This window comes from Schistocerca cancellata, chromosome 8 (assembly GCF_023864275.1).
Source record: "Schistocerca cancellata isolate TAMUIC-IGC-003103 chromosome 8, iqSchCanc2.1, whole genome shotgun sequence".
NCBI lineage: Eukaryota > Metazoa > Arthropoda > Insecta > Orthoptera > Acrididae > Schistocerca > Schistocerca cancellata.
Genome location: NC_064633.1, coordinates 89,522,107 through 89,546,594, shown reverse-complemented (window position 1 = coordinate 89,546,594; position 24,488 = coordinate 89,522,107).

Below are 24,488 nucleotides of genomic sequence, written 5' to 3'. Positions count from 1 at the left end.
AATGGAATATGCCCAGGTGGAGCTCCTGTATGCAGCACAGATTTTAATCCGTAGAGAAAGTTCCCTTCAGAATACTCTCCGCTCTCAGGTGGAAGTTTCGCTCTGTAATAAACCCCTAGCCTCTGGCTTACCCATCTCTCTCTCTCTCTTTCACTCACTCTCTTTCTCTCTCTCCACCTGTTCTCTCTGGAGCGTTCGAGCAGAACGTTGCCCGTGTTTGCGTTGACGTAAATTAGAAAACTACGGGGAGCTCCTAGCACGTTAAGCCTTCTGTATACAATGTCTGTCAAAGGCAAATACAACGTGTGAGTGCAATTTTCAACCATTCCGAGCGGCTTGCTACGTTTCTCTTATGAAAGGTCACCCTTTTCATTAGTTCACACCAATTGGGGCTACTGCTAGTTCAAAGCAGTGAAACACTGAATTATAGAAACGATTCCTGAAGTAGTTTTCTGAAACTAGAAATAAGGCTGCAGTATTCAATTATGTAATGGTTAACCGTCACAAAGCGAAAGACAGGTGGGGGGGGGGGGGGGAGGGAGGAGCTCGGATACTTTAAGCCCACCTCTTAAAAATATTGTCATTTAGTCAATTACTTTATATTTTTAAACTGTCAAAAAGTATTTTTTGTGATTTATTCTGCCTGATTCCACAAATATTTCAAGTTCTTCAGTTAAACTTTACCCAAAAATTTAAGTGTTAATAGAAATAACGGTTTTCCCCAGTGAATGTCATATTCAGTATTTTCAGGTTCAGGTCTTTAATTAAACATCAAGATCCGTATAAAAAGTATGTTTTTCGTAAAAGTCAACAAATGGCTCTAAGCACTACGGGACTTAACATCTGAGGTCATCAGTTCCCTAGAACTTAGAACTACGTAAACCTAACTAACCTAAAGACATCACACAAATCCATGCCCGAGGCAGGATTCGATCCTGCGACCGAACAGCAGCGCGGTTCCGGACTGAAACGCCTAGAACCGCTCGGCCACAACGGCCGGCTAAAATTCAACAACACTGACCAAAATTTGCATCTTTAACTTTTTATGCCTGGCATAAAGCACCGCCAGCCGGGGTGGCCTAGCGGTTCTAGGCGCTACAGTCTACAGTCGCATGTTCAAATCCTGCCTCGGGCATGGATGTGTGTGATGTCCTTAGGTTAGTTAGGTTTAAGAAGTTCTCAGAACCCTTGGTCTAGGGGTAGCGTGTTTGATTCATAATCAAAGACGTCTTCGGTCCCGGGTTCGATCCCCGCCACTGCCTAAATTTTGATAAATAATTAGCATTGGCGGCCGAAGACTTCCGGCATAAAAAGTCAGCCTCATTCTGCCAACGGCCTTGTCAAAGAGGGCGGAGGAGCGGATAGAGGTTCAGGGAACTCTCTTGTCCTAGGTGTGGGAAATTGCCCCTAAAGGCAGGAGAATCAGCAATGATCAACGACATGAGGATGTAGAAGGCAATGGAAACCACTGCATTAAAGACACGTAACGTGTATCCACAGGACATGTGGCCTGTAACTGAAGAAGTGTCATGATGATCTCTCCATTGGCAAAAGATTCCGGAATAGTCTACCATTCCGATCTCCGGGAGGGGACTGCCAAGGGGGAGGTTACCATGAGAAAAAGACTGAATAATCTACGAAAGGATAACGTTCTACGAGTCGGGACGTGGAATTTCAGAAGCTTGAACGTGGTAGGGAAACTAGAAAATCTGAAAAGGGAAATGCAAAGGCTCAATCTAGATATAGTAGAGGTCAGTGAAGTGAAGTGGAAGGAAGACAGGGATTTCTGGTCACATGAGTATCGGGTGCAGAAAATGCTATAACAGGTGTAGGGTTCGTTATGAATAGGAAGGTAGGGCAGAGGGTGTGTTACTGTAAACAGTTCAGTGACCGGGTTGTTCTAATCAGAATCGACAGCAGACCAACACCGACAACGATAGTTCAGGTATACATGCAGACGACGCAATCTGAAGATGAACAGATAGAAAAAGTGTATGAGGATATTGAAAGGATAATGCAGTATGTAAAGGGGGACGAAAATCTAATGGTCATGGGCAACTGGAATGCAGTTGTAGGGGAAGGAGTAGAAGAAAAGGTTACAGGAGAATATGGGCTTGGGACAAGGAATGAAAGAGGAGAAAGACTAATTGAGTTCTGTAACAAGTTTCAGCTAGTAATAGCGAATACCCTGTCAAAGAATCACAAGAGGAGGAGGTATACTTGGAAAAGGCCGGGAGATACGGGAAGATTTCAATTAGATTACATCATGGTCAGACAGAGATTCTGAAATCAGACACTGGATTGTTAGGCGTACCCAGGAGCAGATATAGACTCAGATCGCAATGTAGTAGTGATGAAGAGTAGGCTGAAGTTCAAGACATTAGTCAGGAAGAATCAATACGCAAAGAAGTGGGATACGGAAGTACTAAGGGATGACGAGATACGTTTGAAGTTCTCTAACGCTATAGATACAGCAATAAGGAATAGCGCAGTAGGCAGTACAGTTGAAGAGGAATGGTCATCTCTAAAAAGGGCCATCACAGAAGTTGGGAAGGAAAACAAAGGTACGAAGGAGGTAGCTGCGAAGAAACCATGGGTAACAGAAGAAATACTTCAGTTGTTTGATGAAAGGAGGAAGTACAGACATGTTCCGGGAAAATCAGGAATACAGAAATACAAGTCGCTGAGGAATAAAATAAATAGGAAGTGCAGGGAAGCTAAGACGAAATGGCTGCAGGAAAAATGTGAAGACATCGAAAAAGAAATGATCGTCGGAAGGACAGACTCATCATACAGAAAAGTCAAAACAACCTTTGGTGACATTAAAAGCAACGGTGGTAACATTAAGAGTGCAACGGGAATTCCACTGTTAAATGCAGAGGAGAGAGCAGATAGGTGGAAAGAATAAACTGAAAGCCTCTATGAGGGTGAAGATTTGTCTGATGTGACAGAAGAAGAAACAGGAGTCGATTTAGAAGAGATAGGGGATCCAGTATTAGAATCGGAATTTATAAGAGCTTTGGAGGACTTACGGTCACATAAGGCAGAAGGGATAGATAACATTGCATCAGAATTTCTAAAATCATTGGCGGAAGTGGCAACAAAACGACTATTCACGTTGGTGTGTAGAATATATGAGTCTGGCGATATTCCGTCTGACTTTCGGAAAAGCTTCATCCACACAATTCCGAAGACGGCAAGAGCTGACAAGTGCGAGAATTATCGCACAATCAGCTTAATAGCTCATGCATCGAAGCCGCTTACAAGAATAATATACAGAGAAAGGGAAAAGAAAATTGAGAATGCGCTAGGTGACGATCAGTTTGGCTTTAAGAAAAGTAAAGGGACGAGAGAGGCAATTCTGACGTTACGGCTAATAATGGAAGCAAAGCTAAAGAAAAATCAAGACACTTTCATAGGATTTGTCGACTTGGAAAAGCGTTCGACAATATAAAATGGTGCAAGCTGTTCGAGATTCTGAAAAAAGTAGGGGTAAGCTTTAGGAAGAGACGGGTCGTATACAATATGCACAACAACCAAGAGGGAATAATAAGAGTGGACGATCAAGAACGAAGTGCTCGTATTAAGAAGGGTGTAGCCTTTCGCCCCTACTCTTCAATCTGTACATCGAGGAGGAAATGATGGAAATAAAAGAAAGGTTCAGGAGTGGAATTAAAATACAAGTTGAAAGGATATCAATGATACGATTCGCTGATGACATTGCTACTCTGAGTGAAAGTGAAGAAGAATTAAATGATCTGCTGAACGGAGTGAACAGTCTAATGAGTACACAGTATGGTTTGAGAGTAAATCGGAGAAAGACGAAGGTAATGAGAAGTAGTAGAAATGAGAACAGCGAGAAACTTAACATCAGGATTGATGGTCACGAAGTCAATGAAGTTAAGGAATTCTGCTACCTAGGCAGTAAAATAACCAATGACGGACGGAGCAAGGAGGACATCAAAAGCAGACTCGCTATGGCAAAAAAGGCATTTCTGGCCAAGAGAAGTCTACTAATATCAAATACCGGCCTTAATTTGAGGAAGAAATTTCTGGGGATGTACGTCTGGAGTACAGTATTGTATGGTAGTGAAACATGGACTGTGGGAAAACCGGAACAGAAGAGAATCGAAACATTTGAGATGTGGTGCTATAGACGAATGTTGAAAATTAGGTGGACCGATAAGGTAAGGAATGAGGAGGTTCTACGCAGAATCGGAGAGGAAAGGAATATGTGGAAAACACTGATAAGGAGAAGGGACCGGATGATAGGACATCTGCTAATACATGAGGGAATGACTTCCATGGTACTAGAGGGAGCTGTAGAGGGAAAAAACAGTAGAGGAAGACAGAGATTGGAATACGTCAAGCAAATAATTGAGGACGTAGGTTGCAAGTGCTACTCTGAGATGAAGAGGTTAGCACAGGAAAGGAATTCGTGGCGGGCCGCATCAAACCAGTCAGTAGACTGATGACCAAAAAAAAAAGTTCTAGGGTCTGATGACCTCAGATGTTAAGTCCCATAGTGCTCAAAGCCATTTGAGCCATAAAGCATCCACCTCTTGGTGTACATGTTATTGAAAGTGCGTTGATGTTGGTACGAGTGTGCTAAAAGGTATTTTCATGTTCTGGTCCATCCTAATACACCTGTAGTTCTTTAAAACTCGTATTGTTCATATAAGTCGATGGAAGTTAACAAATTTTGAACCTCTGTTAAATTTTGTAGGCTGGGCATAAGGTACCGCCCCCCCCCCTCCCCCTTTTGGCAATGCACATATGGAAAATGCCTTGGTGTTCCAAGCGTTAAATAAGAACTAACTGAAGAGTAATATTATGTGTAGGGCATATTTAATTGATAATCAGTAATGAATAATGGGAGTAAACAAATTCGCTACAAGGTTACACGAAACAAGCCACACTGATGAGCCAAAGAAATTGTTGCGTATGCCTAATACCGTGTAGGCCCCGCCGCGGGCACGCAGAAGTGCCGCAACAAGACTTGGCATGGACTCGACTAATGTCTGAAGTAGTGCTGTAGATAACTGACACCATGAGTCCTACCGAGCGAGGTGGCGCAGTGGTTAGCACACTGGACTCGCATTCGGGAGGACGACGGTTCAATCCCGTCTCCAGCTCTCCTGATTTAGGTTTTCCGTGATTTCCCTAAATCGTTTCAGGCAAATGCCGGGATGGTTCCTTTGAAAGGGCACGGCCGATTTCCATCTCAATCCTTCCCTAACCCAAGCTTGCGCTCCGTCTCTAATGACCTCGTTGTCGACGGGACGTTAAACACTAACCACCATCACCATGAGTCCTGCAGGGTTCTCCATAAATACGATGGGGTGGAGATCTCTTCTGAACAGCACGTTGCAAGGCATCCCAGATAAGCTCAATAATGTTCAGGTCTGTGGAGTTTGATGGCCAGTGGAAGTGTTTAAAGTCAGTAGAATGTTTCCCTGCTAGAATTGCCCAAGTCCGTCGAAATTCACGGTGGATTTTAATGAATGCAGGTGACCAGACAGGATGCTTACGTACGTGTCACCTGTCAAGAGTCGTTCTAGACGTATCAGGAGTCCCACATCACTCCAGCTGCACACGTCCCACACCATTACGGAGCCTCCACCAGCTTGAACAGTCCCCTGCTGACGTGCAGGGTCCGTGGATTCATGACGCTGTCTACATACCCGTACACGTCCTTCCACTCGATACAATTTAAAAGGAGACTCGTTAGGCCTTGGAAACATGTTTCCAGTCATCAACAATCCAGTGTCGTTGTTGACAGGCCCAGGCGAGACCTAAAGCTTTGTGTCGTGTAGTCATCAAGGGTACACGAATGGACCTTCGGTTCCGAAAACCCACATCGATGATGTTTCGTTGAATGGTTCGCACGCTGACACTTGTTGATAGCCGAGCATTGAAATACGCAGCAATTTGCGGAACGGTTGCACTTCTGTCACGTTGAACGATTCTCTTCAGTCGCCGTTGATTTCATTCTCGCGGGATCCTTTTCCAGCCGCAGCGATGTCGGAACTTTGATGTTTTGCCGGATTCCTGATATTCACGATGCACCCGTGAAATAGTAGTACGGGAAAATCCCCACTTCATCGCTACCTCGGAATTGCTGTGTCCCATCGCTCGCACGCTGTCTATAATATCACGTTCACACTTACTAATATCTTGATAACCTGCCACTGTAGCAGCAGTAACCGCTCTAAGAACTGCGCCGGACACGTGTCGTCTCTATATAGGCATTGCTGACCACAGCGCCATATTTTGCCTGTTAACATGTCTCTGTACTTAAATACGCATGGTTACATCAGTTTCTTTGGAGCTTCAGTGCATAATGGCAATATCAAGTGTCAAGACTACTAAGGGCCCAGTCGTATAGTACCCAGTTAGCAGCCGCTTAAGTTCTAATCTTGGAATAGCGCGGAAAACGCGTTGTACTAACACGCAATAACGGCTAATCGGAGAATAAAATGGTATAAATAAACCAGTGATTCTGGCAGGGTTAGTGAAGTTAACCGGATAATAAGTTTCGACAGTGGCAGGAATAGGTACAGAATTAGTGAAAACAAGGAAGGAGAAGAAACGGGGACATTACGCAAATTATATGGAGGAATATGATGGTTCCAAATTTATATAAAAATTTCGTGCTTCTTCTTTTCGATCTCATGCTTGAGGAACTCGAGCATATGATTGAAATGTGAAACTATTTCCTATCATAACACTTTTTTTAGTAGACCTAACAGACATTTGAACGACATTTTGATCTTTCATGTAGCAAAACGTTTGACGAACTTTGATGAGGTAATACATTTTTTCGCGGATAGGAAAGCTCGTCGTGTAAAGCTGCAGCCAGATTAGGGAGCAAAAATGAGGGGACCTAAGGACTGAAGAAATGTATACTGTTCTGCTGGTCTCTTGTCTTTTATGGTTTTATATTTCCTATGTTTAATTTTGTCACACGAAAGAGAAAGTTAGTAGATAATCGGCAATAAACAGTCCAAATTTTCTGAAGAGTTCTTATTCTCCCGGTCACAAGTAATCCAATCCAGTATTAATTGAGAATTTTGTTAAGGAGGACAGGATGTGAAATTGGCCGACTGTGAGCAGGAGAGGCACCATAGGGCATTTAATTTCCACTGTCCTGAATATAGGTTTCATGGCTTCCATTAAAAAATACGCACGCTACGAAACCACAGAGCGAAATGCGAGTGTCGTTCAATAAGTAATTCCTCACATTTTTTTTCCTGGGAACATATTTATTGTTAAATCAGAATTTGGTAAGAATACAGATCAACATGTCTTGTTCATGTTCTACTTTACTACGTAGTTTCTATCACGTTCTATGACCGTACACCAACGTTGTGGAAGAGCGTGTATTCCCTGCTGGTAAAAGCTCTTGTCCTGTAAGCGTAGCCATGTTTTCACTGCATGACTGAGACTCTCATCATCTTCGAAGTGTGTTCCCCGTAGGGAATCTTTAAGTGGCCCAAAGAATTGGAAGTCCGAGGGTAACAGGTCTGCACTATAGGGTGAATGAGCAATGATGCCCAACCCAATTTGACGGGGTGTTCCCGGGTTCTCAGGCATTATCGTTTTGGAACGAGGTTTCTCCTGGATTCTTGTCCGATGGAACACGTCGGAAACGGTTCATGAGTTTTTTCAGAGTCTTCACGTATGCCTCGGAATTGATGGTTGGTAGGCTCGGTATCACATCCACGAGAATGACGCCATTCCAATCCCAGAAGACTGTCTCCATGACTTTTCAGGCACAGGGGGCTGTCTTGAATTTCTCCTTTTGTGGTAAATGAGGATGATGCCAGACCATGGACTGCCGTTTTGTTTCCGGAGAGAAGTGGTGCACCGAACTTTCGTTTCCCGTAACGATCCGTGACAGAAACGCCTCTCTGTCGGTTTCAAAACGCTCCAAAATTCAGATGAAATGGCCTTTCTTTGAATCTTGTGGTCCGCTGTGAGCATTCGTGGAATCCACTGTGAGCATTTCTTTGAGTATTCGAGAGTCTCGATCACTGCAGTCGCACTTCCAATGTTGATCGACAACTATAGAGCCAGTTGTCAAGTTGTGACGCGCCGGTCGGCACGAATAACGGCATGCGCTCGATTCAGCATGTCTGGAAAAGTGGCTGCGACAGGACGTCCCGAGCGTGTTTGATCATGGAGTTCTGTTTCTGCGTTTCCTGAGGCTGTAACTTTCTTTCCCCATCGCCCAACTGTACTCCTATCAACTGCAGCATCGCCATACACCACACACAAAGGTTTATGGATGTTCACCACGGTTTCTTTTTCTGCGCACAATAATTCAATAACAGCACGCTGCTTGTAACGTGAGTCGTATGTAGACGCCATTTTGACGCTGTGCCACGGCTCTGCCATCTGCCTCGTCCCGTCTGTCCGCAGATCGGTCTGCCGCTCTGGTTGCCCCGGTTGCTGCCCGCAGTGTGGCTGAGCCCTAACCTGTGGTTGATTGGGAGGTCGTTCCAAAGCGTGACAGGCAGCGAAAGACGTCCCCTGAGGCTGATCAGAAAGCCTCCCTGGTGCGTCTGACGAACAGGTTTCAGGCACTGTCTCTGGCTGAGCCAGATGCAGCTGCCTGCCCTGTTTCAGAGGATGATTCTCAGCCTTCAGGGTCCGGGCAGTCGCAGAGGGTGGGCTTATTGGTAGTTGGGAGCTCCAATGTTAGGCGCGTAATGGGACCCCTTAGGGATATGGCGGCTAAGAGGGGGAGAAATCCAGTGTGCACTCCGTGTGCATTCCGGGTAGAGTCATTCCTGATGTGGAAAGGGTCCTTCCTGCAGCCAGCTGCAGGTGGTGGCACATGTCGGCACTAATGACGTGTGTCGCTTTGGATCTGAGGAAATTCTCTCTGGATTACAGCGGCTATCTGATTTGGTGAAGGCTGCCGGTCTTGCTTACGAGATGAAGGCAGAGCTCACCATCTGCAGCATCGTTGACAGAACGGACTGCGGACCTTTGGTGCAGAGCCGGGTGAAGGGTCTGAATCAGGGGCTCAGGCGGTTTTGCGACCGTGTTGGCTGCAGATTCCTTGACTTGCGCCATAGGGTGGTGGGGATACGGGTTCCGCTGAATAGGTCAGGAGTTCACTACACTCAGCTGGCGGCTACACGGGTAGCGGAGGCTGTGTGGCGTGGACTGGGCGTTTTTTTAGGTTAGAAGGCCTCGGGAAAGTACAGGGTGGGCTGCAATCTCAAAGGGTGCGTGGCAAATACAGGACGTGCTTGGACCAAGGAACTGTCGGGATTGTAGTTGTAAATTGTTGTAGTTGTGCTGGGAAAGTCCCTGAGCTTCAAGCGCTAATAGAAAGCATAGAAGCTGAAATCGTTATAGGTACAGAAAGCTGGCTAAAGCCTGAAATAAGTTCTGCAGAAATTTTTACCAAGTCTCAGACGGTGTTCAGGAAAGATAGATTAGGCAGAATTGGTGGTGGAGTGTTTGTGTCAGTCAGTAGTGGTTTATCTTGTAGTGAAGTCGAAGTAGATACTCCGTGCGAATTGGTATGGGTGGAGGTTATACTTAACAGCCGAATTAAGTTAGTAATTGTCTCCTTCTACCGACCCCCAGACTCCCATGATATACTTGCTGAACAGTTCAGAGAAAATTTGAGTCTCGTAACAAATAAATACCGTACTCATACGGTTATAGCTGGTGGGGACTTCAACCTTCCCTAAATATTTTGGCAAAAATACTTGTTCAAAACCGGTGGTAGGCAGGAAACATCTTCCGAGATTGTCCTAAATTCTTTCTCCGAAAATTATTTCGAGCAGTTAGTCCACGAACCCACGCGAATTGTAAATGGTTGTGAAAACACACTTGACCTCGTAGCCACAAACAATCCAGAGCTAATAGAGAGCATCATGACTGATACAGGGATTAGTGATCACAGGGCCGTTTCTTCCAAATCCACCAGAAACAAACGCAAAATAATTTTATTTAACAAAGCGGATAAAATGTCACTAGAAGCCTTTCTAAGAGACAATCTCCATTCCTTCCGAACTGAATATGCAAATGTAGACGAGATGTGGCTCAAATTCAAAGATATAATAGCATCGGCAATTGAGAGATTCATACCTCATAAATTGGTAAGAGATGGAACTGATCCCCCATGGTACACAAAACAGGTCCGAACGCTGTTTAGAGGCAACCGAAAAAGCATGCGAAGTTCAGAAGAACGCGAAATCCCGAAGATTGGCTAAAATTTACAGACGCGCGAAATTTGGCACGGACTTCAATGCGAGATGCCTTTAGTAGGTTCCACAACGAAACATTGTCTCGAAATTTGGTAGAAAATCCGAAGAAATTCTGGTCGTATGTAAAGTACACAAGCGGCAAGACGCAGTCAATACCTTCGCTGCGCAGTGCCGATGGTACTGTTACCGACGACTGTGCCGATAAAACGGAGTTATTGAACGCAGTTTTCCGAAATTCCTTCACCAGGAATGACGAATGGAATATTCCAGAATTTGAAACACGAACAGCTGCTAGCACGAGTTTATTAGAACTAGATACCTCGGGGGTTGCGAAGCAACTCAAATCGCTTGATACGGGCAAGTCTTCAGGTCCAGATTGTATACCGATTAGGTTCCTTTCAGATTACGCTGATACAATAGCTCCCTACTTAGCAATTATATACAACCGCTCGCTCACCGACAGATCTGTACCTACAGATTGGAAAATTGCACAGGTCGCACCAGTGTTTAAGAAGGGTAGTAGGAGTAGTCCATCGAACTACAGACCTATATCATTGACGTCGGTTTGCAGTAGGGTTTTGGAGCATATACTGTATTCAAAAATTACGAATCACCTCGAAGGGAACGATCTATTGATACGCAATCAGCATGGTTTCAGAAAACATCGTTCTTGTGCAACGCAGCTAGCTCTTTATTCGCACGAAGTAATGGCCGCTATCGACAGGGGATCTCAAGTTGATTCCGTATTTCTAGATTTCCGGAAAGCTTTTGACACCGTTCCTCACAAGCGACTTCTAATCAAGCTGCGGGCCTATGGGGTATCGTCTCAGTTGTGCGACTGGATTCGTGATTTCCTGTCAGGAAGGTCGCAGTTCGTAGTAATAGACGGCAAATCATCGAGTAAAACTGAAGTGATATCAGGTGTTCCCCAGGGAAGCGTCCTGGGATCTCTGCTGTTCCTGATCTACATTCCTGGAAATGGAAAAAAGAACACATTGACACCGGTGTGTCAGACCCACCATACTTGCTCCGGACACTGCGAGAGGGCTGTACAAGCAATGATCACACGCACGGCACAGCGGACACACCAGGAACCGCGGTGTTGGCCGTCGAATGGCGCTAGCTGCGCAGCATTTGTGCACCGCCGCCGTCAGTGTCAGCCAGTTTGCCGTGGCATACGGAGCTCCATCGCAGTCTTTAACACTGGTAGCATGCCGCGACAGCGTGGACGTGAACCGTATGTACAGTTGACGGACTTTGAGCGAGGGCGTATAGTGGGCATGCGGGAGGCCGGGTGGACGTACCGCCGAATTGCTCAACACGTGGGGCGTGAGGTCTCCACAGTACATCGATGTTGTCGCCAGTGGTCGGCGGAAGGTGCACGTGCCCGTCGACCTGGGACCGGACCGCAGCGACGCACGGATGCACGCCAAGACCGTAGGATCCTACGCAGTGCCGTAGGGGACCGCACCGCCACTTCCCAGCAAATTAGGGACACTGTTGCTCCTGGGGTATCGGCGCGGACCATTCGCAACCGTCTCCATGAAGCTGGGCTACGGTCCCGCACACCGTTAGGCCGTCTTCCGCTCACGCCCCAACATCGTGCAGCCCGCCTCCAGTGGTGTCGCGACAGGCGTGAATGGAGGGACGTGCCTGTGGTTCGAATGGAGACGTGTCGTCTTCAGCGATGAGAGTCGCTTCTGCCTTGGTGCCAATGATGGTCGTATGCGTGTTTGGCGCCGTGCAGGTGAGCGCCACAATCAGGACTGCATACGACCGAGGCACACAGGGCCAACACCCGGCATCATGGTGTGGGGAGCGATCTCCTACACTGGCCGTACACCACTGGTGATCGTCGAGGGGACACTGAATAGTGCACGGTACATCCAAACCGTCATCGAACCCATCGTTCTACCATTCCTAGACCGGCAAGGGAACTTGCTGTTCCAACAGGACAATGCACGTCCACATGTATCCCGTGCCACCCAACGTGCTCTAGAAGGTGTAAGTCAACTACCCTGGCCAGCAAGATCTCCGGATCTGTCCCCCATTGAGCATGTTTGGGGCTGGATGAAGCGTCGTCTCACGCGGTCTGCACGTCCAGCACGAACGCTGGTCCAACTGAGGCGCCAGGTGGAAATGGCATGGCAAGCCGTTCCACAGGACTACATCCAGCTTCTCTACGATCGTCTCCATGGGAGAATAGCAGCCTGCATTGCTGCGAAAGGTGGATATACACTGTACTAGTGCCGACATTGTGCATGCTCTGTTGCCTGTGTCTATGTGCCTGTGGTTCTGTCAGTGTGATCATGTGATGTATCTGACCCCAGGAATGTGTCAATAAAGTTTCCCCTTCCTGGGACAATGAATTCACGGTGTTCTTATTTCAATTTCCAGGAGTGTATATAAATGACCTGGGTGACAATCTGAGCAGTTCTCTTAGGTTGTTCGCAGATCATACTGCAATTTACCGTCTAGTAAGGTCATCCGAAGACCAGTATCAGTTGCAAAGCGACTTAGAAAAAGATTGCTGTATTTTGTGTCAGGTGGCAGTTGACGCTAAATAACGAAAAGTGTGAGGTGATCCACATGAGTTCCAAAAGAAATCCGTTGGAATTCGATTACTCGATAAATAGTAAAATTCGCAAGGCTGTCAATTCAACTAAGTACCTGGGTGTTAAAATTACGAACAACTTCAGTTGGAAAGTCCACATAGATAATATTGTAGGGAAGGCGAGCCAAAGGTTGCGTTTCCTTGGCAGGACACTTAGAAGATGCAACAAGTCCACTAAAGAGACAGCTTACACTACACTCGTTCGTCCTCTGTTAGAATATTGCTGCGCGGTGTGGGATCCTTACCAGGTGGGATTGACGGGGGACATCGAAAGGGTGCAAAAAAGGGCAGCTCGTTTTGTATTATCACGCAATAGGGGAGAGCGTGTGGCAGATATGATACGCAAGTTGGGATGGAAGTCATTAAAGCAAAGACGTTTTTCGTCGCGACGAGATCTACTTACGAAATTTCAGTCACCAACTTTCTCTTCCGAATGCGAATATATTTTGTTGAGCCCAACCTACATAGGTAGGAATGATCATCAAAATAAAATAAGAGAAATCAGAGCTCGAACAGAAAGGTTTAGGTGTTCGTTTTTCCCGCGCACTGTTCGGGAGTGGAATGGTAGAGAGATAGTGCGATTGTGGTTCGATGAACCCTCTGCCAAGCACTTAAATGTGAATTGCAGAGTAATCATGTAGATGTAGATGAAACTCTGCAGAAAGATGTGCGCTACGAAATGAACAAATTTTTGAAATATCTGTTATTTTTAAATTGTTGCCGTCCTATCTCGAGTGATCGAGAGTCGTGGGCAGAGGGGCAGCGTGGGGGGGGGGGGAGGGAATTGGAGGGCAGGAGCTAGTAGGGGGCGGGCGGCCGGGGGGGGGTCGTCACTATTAAGATTCGGCCAGGCTAGGAAATTTCGTATCCCTGGGGCTGCAGTTACAAGCAGATACCATTGTTGGCAGACAGGTTACTGCCAACCATGAACGGGTATCGTTTTCCTTTCAGTTCTTGTTCTAAGGGGGATATGCAGGCTGCTAACTTTATGATGTACAGAATATTTAATAAGAAATAAATATTTAAATATACAGCTGTAAAACTGGGAGTATATTTACAGTGTGCAGCCGATTTATTTTTGGCCGGTACGTCGATATTGTTTGATTATACATCGATATATCAAGAACCTACAATATTTTTTAAATATCAGTGGTTTGGAATCCCGATATTTTTAAATACATCGGCAGTCCTATTGTGTTGTGATAGGCAGCGAACGCATTGGACGGTAAATTCATAGCCCGGCTGATGCTAGTCCCGCACCAAGGGTGCGGGATGACGCAGAAGGTTACAGCACATAAATTACTTGTTCATGGATGGCAGGCGCAGACTGAAGGTATTATGACGGGCTTGGTGCTCAATACAGCGATGTTCGCTCGTGGCTGTCGAACGTCGTCTACCGGGAACCTTGGCGACGGGCATGCCCTCCCGTTCCCATGTAGTCCAACAGAAGACCACTGTCACTTCTGAATGGACACTGTGCGTTTTGACCAACTGTAGGGAAGCAGCCTACTCACGCTGTAGTAAATTCACATCAGTTTCCATTGTGTGCTAGCCAGTCTGCTGTAACTAGCTCTGACGTCATAAATGTTGCGCAATACGTTAAAAATCAAGCAAATGACCTAAAACTTTTCTAGCATGTCAGGAATAATACTAAATTAATGTGTGTTAAATATCAGTTCGATAACTTCAGCCATTTTCGAAATTTGGACGTTTTTCTAAAAAAATCATTGGCACAACAGAAACGAGCTAGAGACTTCAAAATTTATATTTAGATTCATCTTTCATAATGATTTAATAAAAACAGTACTTTGGATTTCACAAATTGAGACTTTAGTGGAAATTCATGATTTTCTGGTTTTCGTCTCAAAACTGAAGGAAGCAAGATAGATTAAGTAGGCTAATAAATAAGGCTAGGATGTTTAGATTTAAATAGGTTGGAGGTCCGCTATGACTGTGAAGATGTGAAAAGTTTCTTTTGAATACCTATAAAATTATAGCGATAGCGGATCTCAAAAGGGCCAGTTCAGAGCTCATCTACTGCATGCATTGTAATTTAATTAATTCTCTCGCCCAAAATATTTAACTTAGCCACGTCAAAATTTTATTATCAATACTTACCTGCGTGCTGAATGCACGTTTAAATTAAGAACTTCATCGGCCATCAGCAAAAGAAGCTATAAATTATTATGTATCTTGAAGTGGTGCGTTACTAGCCCAGCGGCTAGTCGGGAGAGCCGATTTGATCAGGCGTTCCCTTAGCCGTCCGCACCGCGGCTATATATATAAGAACGCTGCGCGAGGAAGGAAGGCCCCAGTTCTCTCCAGACGCTGAATAGCACGCCATCTGTGTCGGGAGTCGCGTCGCATCGGTATCACTGCTACAAACAGCCTCGGGTGCCGTATTAAGTTACTAGAGATACGCGGAACCATGAAATCATTTCAAGTGAAGGGTTAATTCTGGGATGATTTTCATTATCTAGCTTCAGTTTGCGTATTGTCGTATTTTCACGTGCCGTCGCGGGACAGACATTCTACCAATTATTTAGCGTGGCGTTTGATGAAATATTCTCATCAAATTTTGGCGAGCATTCTTTTAACATTTAATTCGGACATTTAAAGTTGCATCAGCGCATTAGACTCTGAACTGCTCTGTTAGTTAGGTTGTAGGGATACTTGTGTTTGTTATCAGTGAATTTCAGAATATACTCAACTATTTTGGAAAATCGTTTTGATTAGAAATCCCGGACAATCTCCTAATTCCTCAGAGCTATAAGCTGCAGCTATAATGGTATTCTCAGATGAAGTGGGCACTAGGAACTCTAATTACAGGCTCCACGTTTTGTTAAATCACTTTCTGTGTGGTAAAAGGTAAATAGAGAGCCAGTGTTGAGAACGGCGAAAGACAGCATTAACAACATTCTAAAAGCCTGAAACTGATTCAACATGCAAGCATTTATACAGCAAATTTTTATTTTCACGAGTTAACCGCCGCCCCACACAACGATGGAGACCTAGAATGAGGCTCTTTCAAACTCCTATCAGGTGCTGATAAATCACGGATAGTAAACAGGTACTATTCACGTATGTGCGGTTCGGTTTACAGTTTACGAATTTTGCTGTATGTTAAGACTTTAAAGTAAATCCATTTACACATATGGCTAGCGCATAGCCATACTTTTACAAAGAAAAGTACCTTGTTTGTAAACCTAGTGACATGGTCCACATCATAGAGTACTGTCGAGAGTATGATTCACGCAACATGCAAAAATTGACCTAAACTGTACCCTGACAGGACTGTCTGTCGCATAAATTACATACTTGATTGGCTGGTTTCTTGTATCCTGATCCATGGTAAGGGTGAGGAGGATAGGAATGCAGGCAGAAGAAAAGAAGATATGGGGTTACGAAGTGCAGCAAAATAATGTGATCTCTCAAAAACTTTCCTTGCGTTAATCTGCAATTTAAGTGTGAGATCACTTACTATATTCTTGTAACTGTAACTACAGGTTTCCGATAATTCTAGTTACACGTTTACCATTCCTGTATACACACACTGCTGCTGTTTTTCTTTGATAAAAGATGTGAGATCTTTGCTGTTCATACTTAGATGTGGTTGCTTGTTACATTTGATTCATTTCGGTGTCAGCTTCTTTTACTTGTATCAAACAGAACTGGTGATGTTAATGACTCCTTGCAGGGAATATGTAAAATATGCTAGCAAAAATCATAGTTGGTTATGTCAGCAGAACTGTGTTTTACCAAGTCCAACTTTTTGGCATATTTTTTGCAAAATTTGTGATATGTGTTCGTGACTGAAATTTCAGCGCACTGTGTTGTGTGTTTCAACTTTGCTACGTGAAACGATTGGAGGATTCCACGGCATAAATACATCTCTCTATTTAGAACGAGGTTACGCTTACAGTGTAATATGATAGTCGTTCCTAATCGTATTTTTCTCTTTGTTTAGTAACCATGGAGAGTCACTAACGTTTATTTCTAATCTGACTGATAGCATATTATAATGTGTACAATATTTAATGCATTTTATTGTAAATTACGCTTCCAAACTCTTAGTATTGTAGTCATTGGCTGTGATACATACTCTTGTCACATGTCTCAATTTATTAAAATTTAATCGTAGTTTAGGGTATTCATTTATTAAAACTCAGAGCATTTTTGTGCAACGACTTATGGGTTACGAAAGATTGTGAGTGCACACACAGAAATCAACTGCTGACATAGATTATGAAATGTTTCTACGAGTAATATACACTCCTGGAAATTGAAATAAGAACACCGTGAATTCATTGTCCCAGGAAGGGGAAACTTTATTGACACATTCCTGGGGTCAGATACATCACATGATCACACTGACAGAACCACAGGCACATAGACACAGGCAACAGAGCATGCACAATGTCGGCACTAGTACAGTGTATATCCACCTTTCGCAGCAATGCAGGCTGCTATTCTCCCATGGAGACGATCGTAGAGAATCTGGATGTAGTCCTGTGGAACGGCTTGCCATGCCATTTCCACCTGGCGCCTCAGTTGGACCAGCGTTCGTGCTGGACGTGCAGACTGCGTGAGACGACGCTTCATCCAGTCCCAAACATGCTCAATGGGGGACAGATCCGGAGATCTTGCTGGCCAGGGTAGTTGACTTACACCTTCTAGAGCACGTTGGGTGGCACGGGATACATGCGGACGTGCATTGTCCTGTTGGAACAGCAAGTTCCCTTGCCGGTCTAGGAATGGTAGAACGATGGGTTCGATGACGGTTTGGATGTACCGTGCACTATTCAGTGTCCCCTCGACGATCACCAGTGGTGTACGGCCAGTGTAGGAGATCGCTCCCCACACCATGATGCCGGGTGTTGGCCCTGTGTGCCTCGGTCGTATGCAGTCCTGATTGTGGCGCTCACCTGCACGGCGCCAAACACGCATACGACCATCATTGGCACCAAGGCAGAAGCGACTCTCATCGCTGAAGACGACACGTCTCCATTCGAACCACAGGCACGTCCCTCCATTCACGCCTGTCGCGACACCACTGGAGGCGGGCTGCACGATGTTGGGGCGTGAGCGGAAGACGGCCTAACGGTGTGCGGGACCGTAGCCCAGCTTCATGGAGACGGTTGCGAATGGTCCGCGCCGATACCCCAGGAGCAACAGTGTCCCTAATTTGCTGGGAAGTGGCGGTGCGGTCCCCTACGGCACTGCGTAGGATCCTACGGTCTTGGCGTGCATCCGTGCGTCGCTGCGGTCCGGTCCCAGGTCGACGGGCACGTGCACCTTCCGCCGACCACTGGCGACAACATCGATGTACTGTGGAGACCTCACGCCCCACGTGTTGAGCAATTCGGCGGTACGTCCACCCGGCCTCCCGCATGCCCACTATACGCCCTCGCTCAAAGTCCGTCAACTGTACATACGGTTCAAGTCCACGCTGTCGCGGCATGCTACCAGTGTTAAAGACTGCGATGGAGCTCCGTATGCCACGGCAAACTGGCTGACACTGACGGCGGCGGTGCACAAATGCTGCGCAGCTAGCGCCATTCGACGGCCAACACCGCGGTTCCTGGTGTGTCCGCTGTGCCGTGCGTGTGATCATTGCTTGTACAGCCCTCTCGCAGTGTCCGGAGCAAGTATGGTGGGTCTGACACACCGGTGTCAATGTGTTCTTTTTTCCATTTCCAGGAGTGTATTCCTGACGCATCGGTAGAAAGTGATCTGGCTCGGAAGACGCAGTGTGTGGTATCGATAGCTACGATGCCACTGCGTAGGTGCAAGTTCATGGATTGGCACTACGACGTCGACACTGACGGCACCGCCCTCTAGCAGGCGCTTTCAGCTCTACGAGCGCCGCTGCAGATTCTGCCCATTTCATCAAGAGCAGACGGCTGGGACACTTCGCTTCGGCTTCGCTTCAGATTGAGACTATGTAGTACTTACGACGGGTCTAAGGCCTTGCACCTCAGTGCAAAGTTAGGTATTCACGTTATTATGTATTCAGTTAATATTGTGATATAGTAAAACCATTTCCAAGAGTTGTGGCGAGAGATTTTCACCTTTTCCTGCTCCTACTCACTTCCTACACTCGGCCTACCCTTCAGTTTACAGGAGCAGACCCACGCCGCCTTCCAGGCGGGATAAAATAAGTGTGTACTATATTTACTGTTAAAACTGAATCATGTCAGTTTCGTAATTCAGTAATTTGAACAAAATAAAAGGAATTACAGAATGCTCATTTGCGCTTGAGGACCACTGTTGTAATCCAACAGACGCAAAACACGGAATTTATACCGCAGTCATTGGGATTTTTCTCTGGTAAACGTCTCTGATTATTTTCGGATTTGGGCACTTGTAGTTGCCTACAAGTGGATAGTGTGTCACGTTTTATCCCACTATGTCTGAATCCTGCCTCATCCGTAATAAACTGATATGATGCTCCAACTGCTCATGCAGAAATGACGATGCAAGGCAGTCGTTAGGCCATCAGCAGCGCCAGCTCTTCAAACGCTTGGTTCCAGGATTGTCTTCTTCTCCTTGCAACATTTGTTCCGCATACGTAGAGGGATACAGGGATTCATTGTGCTCGTTGTGACTGAGACAGTTTATGCAGTCTCTGTAACAGTCTTACAACACGTCATGCTGGTGTGCTATGTCGACAGATGCTGTCTCACTACTCTTCACCTACATGACCCAGTTATATACTTTCTTTTGCACCAAAATTTTAGGAAGCGGTCAATGAGAGGCCTGACGGTAACAGGTAATTGCGTATCACAGATTGCACAACTTATTCCCGAAGCTACTTTTCGTTTCAAATCAATTCAGCTACATTCAGACTTAACATTATCCCGTAGGCCACAATACAACGTTAGTCACGCCACAATGAAACTTGAAAACGGTTAAAACGCAAGACGAATAATTAATCCGAAGACTTGAATGCATACTCTGTGGTGACGCTAAGCAATGAACTTACATAAATGTCACAAAATATAACAGATATCCTGACATGTGGGGGAACGTGTTGACGGCCGCGGCAGCCGTCTTCAGGCTGCTGCCTCGGAATGTAGCGGCAGTGGGGAGTCTGGTGCGTCGCATGGTACACCCCAGGTGTTACATGCTTCACCCACTGTCCCTGCTGCCGAGACATCTTCGTGGGTACCGGGCGCGGTTGGGCCACCCTCTCCCCAAGGGTAGTGGCGGGTTCAGCGGCGCACGAGGCGGAGGGTCAATGTGGAGGCTGGCCGTGTGGCATCGCCCGCTCTGCCTGTGAGTGGGCATGTGGCCGCTCCTTCAGCAAGGTCCGAGCAGGCACACGGGGGGACGGGTTTACTAGTTATTGGGAGCTCCAACGTTAGGCGGGTGATGGAGCCCCTTAGGGAAAAAGCGGAAAGGTCGGGGAAGAAGGCCAGTGTTCACTCTGTCTGCTTGCCGGGGGGTCTCATCCGAGATGTGGAGGAGGCCCTGCCGGCGGCGATGGAGAGCACTGGGTGCACCCGACTGCAAATTGTTGCTCATGTCGGCACCAATGACTCCTGCCGTCTGGATTCAGAGATCATCCTCAGTTCGTACAGGGGGTTGGTGGAATTGGTGAAGGCGGAAATCCTCGCTCGCAGGGTGGAATCAGAGCTAAATATTTGTAGTATCGTTCCCAGAACCGATCGCGCTCCTCTGGTTTGGAGCCGAGTGGAAGGCTTAAACCAGAAGCTCAGACGATTCTGCAGAGATCTGGGGTGCCAATTTCTCGACCTCCACTATCGGGTGAGAAATGTAGTGTCCCCCTGAATAGGTCAGGCGTGGACTACACGCCGGAAGCGGCTACAAGGGTACCGGAGTACGTGTGGAGTGCACATGTGGGTTTTTTAGGTTACAGAATTCCCTCCCTAGGCCCGACAAGACGCCTCCTGAGACGCGGCAAGGTAGGAGTTGGCAAAATGCAACAGGGAATAACAATATTAATGTGCTAATAGTAAACTACAGGAGCGTCTATAGAAAGGTCCCAGAACTGCTCTAATTAATAAACGGTCACAACGCCCATATAGTACTAGGGACAGAAAGTTGGCTGAAACCAGATGTAAACAGTAATGAAATCCTAAACTCAGATTGGAATGTATACCGCAGAGACAGGCTGGACAGTGAAGGGGGAGGCGTGTTTATAGCGATAAGAAGTGCAATAGTATCGAAGGAAACTGACGGAGATCAGAAATGTGAAAGGGTGAAGGTCACGGTTAAAGCAGGCTCAGACATGGTAATTGGATGTCTCTATAGGCCCCCTGGCTCAACAGCTGTTGTGGCTGAGCACCTGAAGGATAATTTGGAAAATATTTCGAGTAGATTTCCCCACCATGTTATAGTTCTGGGTGGAGATTGTAATTTGCCGGATATAGACTGGGAGACTCAGACGTTCATAACGGGTGGCAGGGACAAAGAATCCAGTGAAATTTTTTTAAGTGCGTTATCTGAAAACTACCTTGAGCAGTTAAACAGAGAACCGACTCGTGGCTATAACATATTAGACCTTCTGGTGACAAACAGACCCGAACTATTTGAAACAGTTAACGCAGAACAGGGAATCAGTGATCATAAAGCGGTTACTGCATCGATGATTTCAGCCGTAAATAGAAATATTAAAAAAGGTAGGTAGATTTTTCTGTTTAGCAAAAGTGACAAAAAGCAGATTACAGGGTACCTGACGGCTCAACACAAAAGTTTTGTCTCAAGTACAGATAGTGTTGAGGATCAGTGGACAAAGTTGAAAACCATCGTACAAAATGCGTTGGATGAGTATGTGCCAAGCAAGATCGTAAGAGATGGGAAAGAGCCACCGTGGTACAACAAACGAGTTAGGAAACTGCTGCGGAATCAAAGGGAACTTCACAGCTAACATAAACATAGCCAAAGCCTTGCAGACAAACAAAAATTACGCGAAGCGAAATGTCGTGTGAGGAGGGCTATGAGAGAGGCGTTCAATGAATTCGAAAGTAAAGTTCTATGTACTGACTTGGCAGAAAATCCTAAGAAATTTTGGTCTTATGTCAGAGCGGTAGGTAGATCAAAACAAAATGTCCTGAACTCAGTGACCAAAGTGGTACTGAAACAGAGGATGACAGACTAAAGACCGAAATACTAAATGTCTTCTTCCAAATCTGTTTCACAGAGGAAGATTGCACTGTAGTTTCTTCTCTAGATTGTCGCACAGATGACAAAATGGTAGATATCGAAATAAACGACAGAGGGATAGAGAAACAATTAAAATCGCCCGAAAGAGGAAAGGCCGCTAGACCTGATGGGATACCAGTTCGATTTTACACAGAGTACGCGAAGGAACTTGCCCCCCTTCTTGCAGCGGTGTACCGTAGGTCTCTAGAAGAGCGTAGCGTTCCAAAGGATTGGAAAAGGGCACAGGTCATCCCCGTTTTCAAGAAGGGACGTCGAACAGATGTGCAGAACTATAGACCTATATCTCTAACGTCGATCAGTTGTAGAATTTTGGAACACGTATTATGTTCGAGTATAATGACTTTTCTGGAGACTAGAAATCTACTATGTAGGAAACAGCATGGGTTTCGAAAAAGATGGTCGTGTGAAACCCAGCTAGCGCTATTCGTCCACGAGAGTCAGAGAGCCATAGACACGGGTTCACAGGTAGATGCCGTGTTTCTTGACTTCCGCAAGGCGTTCGATACAGTTCCCCACAGTCATTTAATGAACAAAGTAAGAGCATATGGACTATCAGACTAATTGTGTGATTGGATTGAAGAGTTCCTAGATAACAGAGCGCAGCATGTCATTCTCAATGGAGAGAAGTCTTCCGAAGTAAGAGTGATTTCATGTGTGCCGCAGGGGAGTTTCATAGGACCGTTGCTGTTCACAATATACATAAATGACCTTGTGGATGACACCGGAAGTTCACTGAGGCTTTTTGCGGGTGATGCTGTGGTGTATCGAGAGGTTTTAACAATGGAAAATTGTACTGAAATGCGGGAGGATCTGCAGCGAATTGACGCATGGTGCAGGGAACGGCAATTGAATCTCAATGTAGACAAATGTAATGTGCTGCGAATACATAGAAAGATAGTTCTCTTATCATTTAGCTACAAAATAGCAGGCCAGCAACTGGAGGCAGTTAATTCCATAAATTATCTGGGAGTACGCATTAGGAGTGATTTAAAATGGAATGATCATATAAAGTTGAACGTCGGTAAAGCAGATGCCAGACTGAGATTCATTGGAAGAATCCTAAGGAAATGTAATCCGAAAACAAAGGAAGTAGGTTATAGTACGCTTGTTCGCCCACTGCTTGAGTACTGCTCAACAGTGTGGGATCCGTACCAGATAGGGTTGATAGAGGATATAGAGAAGATCCAACGGTGAGCGGCGCGCTTCGTTACGGGATCGTTTAGTAATCACGAAAGCGTTACGGAGATGATAGATGAACTCCAGTGGAAGACTCTGAAGGAGAGACGCTCAGTAACTCGGTACGGGCTTTTGTTAAAGTTTCGAGAACATACCTTCATCGAAGTGTCAAGCAGTATATCGCTCCATCCTACGTATCTCTCGCGAAGAGACCATGAGGATAAAATCAGAGGGATTAGAGCCCACACAGAGGCATACAGACAATCCTTCTTTCTACGAACAATACGAGATTGGAATAGAAGGGAGAACCGATAGAGGTACTCAGGGTATCCTCCGCCACACACCGTCAGTTGGATTGCGGAGTATGGATGTAGATGTAGATGTAGAAATAGATTCCCCACATCCTGCTGAACATTTTCTGTTCACGTGGAGTACAGTCCTTTGTTGAGCACGTCGTTCACCGTACATGGCATTTGGCTGCTGATTAATACTATTGCGTAAATCACCGCAGAATATCGTGTTCACTGTTTCCCGATAGGAAGATGAGAATTCCATTTCACTTTTTAGTTTGTCAGCTTTCATGAAAGGCCCAATATTGTTCTGCTGTCAACAAAATTTGGAAATGATACGTACAGAATGGCTAAGGCGAAATAAAGTTGTAAGAGCTGCATCCGACAACAGTGTGACAATCAGGGCTCATACACAATGTGATCAAAAGAATGCGAACCCCCCCCCCTCCCAAAAAAACCTACGTTTTTCGTATTAGGTGCATTGTGCTGCCACCTACTGCCAGATACTCCATCTCAGCGAGCTCAGTAGTCAGTAGACAGCGTGAGAGAGCAGAATGGATCGCTCCGCGGATCTCACGAACTTCGAACGTTGTCAGCTGATTCGGTGTCACTTGGGACATACGTCTGTACGAGAGATTTCCACACTCCTAAACATCCCTAGGTCCACTGTTTCCCATGTTGTTGTGAAGTGGAAACGTGAAGGGGCATGTACAGCACAAAAGCGCACAGGTCGACCTCGTGTGTCGACTGACAGAGACCGCCGCCAGTTGAAGAGGGTTGTAATGTGTAATAGGCAGACATTTTTCCAGACCATCACACAGGAACTCCAGCCTGCATCAGAATCCACTGCAAGTACTATGACAGTTAGGCGGGAGGTGATACAACTTGGATTTCATGGGGCAGCGACTGCTCATGAGCCACACATCACGCCGGGAAATGCCAGACGACGCCTCGCTCGGCGTAAGGAGCGTTAACATTGGACGAATT